At 40.3% G+C, this 3,929-nt stretch overlaps 1 pseudogene; it reads right to left on the bottom strand.

The window, feature by feature from the left end:
• Positions 1-158: 158 nt before the first annotated feature.
• Positions 159-553, bottom strand: LOC110317410 (annotated as a pseudogene).
• Between the last annotated feature and the right edge of the window lie 3,376 nt (positions 554-3,929).

Here is a 3,929-nt window from a genome sequence, read left to right on the forward strand (position 1 = left end):
TGAGTTCCAGTCCTGCATCCTTTGGTGATCAACAGCAGTATGGAAATGTAAGCTGAATAAACCCTTTCCTCCCCAACTTGCTTCTTGGTCATGATGTTTTTGCAGGAAGAGAAACCCTGACTAAGACACCCCCATGAGCCCAAAATTTTATTTATTCATTACTTGCATGTAAAGTACTCTTTGGTAATGTCCTTGGCCCAAGATTCTTTGCTGTAATCCTCAACCACTACACAGCTGCAACCAACCATTTTACATAGCTTTCCCTTTCCACCAGCTTGACAGAGGCCCACCCATTCCCCTAGTTTCCTGCAGTGATTAACCTTAATTAAGTTGATCTGGTGCTCAGCATAAGTGCCTCCACCAACTTGACATATGTGGGTTCATCAAGTACATCATGCAAGCACGCAGATGGGCGTGGCACTTTTCTACGTAGGCGTTGGCAGCTTTATACTGGGTGCTACGTGCTGGACCACCGTGGACGATGGTGGTCTTCAGCACCTCTTGGAGTATTGACAACCATCACACCTCTAGCGGCAATGCTTTCCTTGGCCATGGTGGTAGATCACAAGCCTCAGCAGTGGCAGGGAAAGGTGCTTGTCTATTCTAAAGAATCCAGGTCCTTAGCTGGGTTCGGTGCACACCTTTATCTCAGCCCTCTGGAAGGCAGAGACAGGTGGATGGATCTCTGTGAACTGGTAGCCAGACTGGGCTACGAAGTGAGTTCTAGTGTAGACAGGACTATGCAAAGAGACCCTGTCTCAAAAAGAAAAAGAGAAGATCATGTTCTTACTTTCTTTTCTGCATTACATAGTAAAAAATTGCACAGGAAGTTTTCTTGCTCCCGCCCCCAGTTCTACTTCATCCTGTGTCATAGCAGGGCCTTGGCTAGAAGCCATCTTCCAGTTGAACTGAAAGTGGACGAAACCCTTGAATCATCCCTTGGACAACATGAACTGGCCCTCCCTCCTCCCCCATTCCCTTCCTTCCTGTAGGAGGGACACACTCTCCTAATCGCTGGTCATAATGGTTTTTTTGTTTGTTTGTTTTGTTTTTGTTTTTGTTTTTTAATTCTGTCACATGCATGTGTGCTGCAGTTGCCAATGTCTTTCACTTTGCACGTCTGAAAGGTGACATGCATTCATAACATGCCTCCTATTGTTCCTTTCTTTCATGACCAGTTATATTTCTGGATGCATTTGAGTTGGTAGTGTATGAATGCCTATTAACTGTTCATTATATGAATAAGCCCAACTGCTATATCCACTCCAGTAGTGACCTGCCTGACAGGCCGAAAAGCCTGGGCGTGGTCCAGAGGCGAAAAGTTCACGGAAACTTAGTCTCCTGGAACCGTGGCATCCTGTATAACGAATGCTCCAATGTCCTTGTCCTTGGTAAACAGATCCGCGTGCTTTCCCTTAATATTGCTTTATTATAAGTGCTTCTAAGGATTGAATTTTTGACATATAGCTAAGTAAGATTCTTCACCAGTCCTAGGCAGTCAGTCCTTGAGCTGACCCTGGACATGGATAGTTATGTCAATGCCCTACCATTATCTAGGAAGAAGGAAGGTTGCTGTCTAGGGAGGAACCAGAGTAGATACTTACAATTATAGATAGCTGAATTACACCCATACACAGGAATTTACAATGGCCTAGCAGGAAGGTGTGTTATACAAGATGCTCAGATTAAAAAACATTAACATTTGAGTTAATGCAAAGTTCAGAGCAGTCTCAGGGAAGCTTGTGTGCGATGTTTCTTGTGTTTTTCAAACCGTGCCTAAGGAAGTTCTTGGGACCTCACCCCTCTCTGCCTTCAGGGGAATTTCTTTTTAGCTAAATGACCTTGTTTCAGATCTACCCAGGTGTTGTTCAAAGTAAAGTTTAAAGTTTAAATTCAAGATTTATAAAAGGTCAATCAGGCTGTAGAACTTATAAAGGCATTACAAGATGGGTTGCCTACTTCATATAAAATTATTATTATTATTATTATTAATTATTATTATCATTGTTTTGTTTTGTTTTTCAAGACAGGGTTTCTCTGTATAGTCCTGGCTATCCTGGAACCCACTCTGTAGACCAGGCTGGCTTCAAGCTCAGAAATCCACCTGCCTCTGCCTCCCAAGTGCTGGGATTAAAGGCGTGCCACCACGCCCGGCTATCATATAAAATTATTATAGATTTGAAAGTTTGTTTTTTCCTTTGCATCCTGTTAATTGTAAAGAGTTTGCTTCTAGTGAACTGGTGACCATTAAAAAGTTTTGCCCCTAGGTATGGCTAATAGTCTTACATTATGTAAGAAACTTTTATTTTCTCGGCTTCAATACAAGAAGGTAAGACTTTGAATCTTTCAGTGTACTGTTTCTTAAATGAAAAGTAATTTATTAGCAAATGCCTCTAAATAAACATTTACTTCAAATCTTTGCTGTCACATAATGAACTTTAAAGTTCTAGAGAGTAGCTGTTGCTCCATATAAGAGATTCAGAGGCAATATCTTTTTAATATTTAGGGTTTTAGTTATCCCAGAAAAATTGTGGTACAAGAAATTTTAAGAAAAAAAGGGATGTTGCTTATTACAAATTATTTTTGAAAGTTTCCAGGAGATGTTAATTGGCTAAGACCTTACCTTAAACTCACCACATAAAAACTTAAGCCTTTGTTGGATGCTATCAAGTGAGATTCAGATTAACTGGTGAGAAACAAAAAAGCTTTGCAGAAAGTAGAGAAAGCTGTGATCAATTGTTTTCAATTATAGTCAATGGTAATCAAATATTAGCTGCTTATTCTAGTTATTGTTACTCAATTTGCACACAGCAATTCTTTGACAAAAAAAAACATTAATGTAGAATCATCTTCCTCCATGTACAAGTAAAGTTTTAACATTTTATTATGGCGCTGAAATTTAGATGCCAAAAAAAAAAAAAAATCTCCTTGCTGAGCGAGTGCCTTATAATAGTCTACAACCAGGCCTAGGTGAAGTGAAAGGTCCACTTATTGGCACATGGCATGATCCTGTTCAGGTGTTTAATATGGGGAAGAGGGGGCATGTTTCTGTTTTTATTTTCCACAGAATGCTGCAGGAGCATGCTACCTTCCAGAATGATTCGTGTGACAGGCTGACCTATGATTTGCTGAGTGCCCTGACAATGGTGACAGGAAAAGCTGTATTGGGCGCACAGAGAAGGAAGCAGGGAGAACAGACACTTGCAAGGAGAACGAAGAGACTCTCCCTAGCTCCTGCCACAGACTGCGGCAATGAGAGCCGACCTGGTGTCAACTTGGGGACACTAAAGAAGCTGACTCATGAGGCGGAGGGACAGGTACAGAGAATGGACACGACGCTTTCGTCAGAGACAATGTGTTTGGCCATTCAGGCCAACTCCCCTTTAGCTGTGAAAGCTTGTGTTCCTTACCAGTTTGCTATATTGTTAGAAAATTTTGATAGAGTTAAGATCACCAATCTTGGCAAGTCTTTTCATATTCATTGTAATTCTTGTCAATTAACTAACTGTGTAGACCCTAATTTAGATAAGGGATCGGCTGTTATGATTTTGTTAAAGAAACCTGCTTATGTTTTGCTGCCTGTAGAGTTAGGATATGATCCTTGGTTTAAATATTCAGAAATGCAAACTTTGAAAAGGTTAAATGAGCTTAGAAGACCAAAGAGATTTGCTGCAGCTCTGATTTTAGAATTACTGCTTTAATTGCAGTTTTAACTTCTTTTGCAGTATCTACCACAGCCTTAGTTCAGCAGCTACATACCTCTCATTTTGTTAATGATATGCATAGGAATATTTTCGTAGCTTTGTCAGAGCTACATATTATAGATAAGAGACTGGAGGCAAAGATTAATGCTTTTAAAAAAGGTAGTTTTAGCAATAGATTGAGACAGGATATAGCAAATATTAAGGCTAGGTAAACAGAAATTTCAG

Source organism: Mus pahari, chromosome 1 (assembly GCF_900095145.1).
Source record: "Mus pahari chromosome 1, PAHARI_EIJ_v1.1, whole genome shotgun sequence".
Classification (NCBI taxonomy): Eukaryota; Metazoa; Chordata; class Mammalia; order Rodentia; family Muridae; genus Mus; species Mus pahari.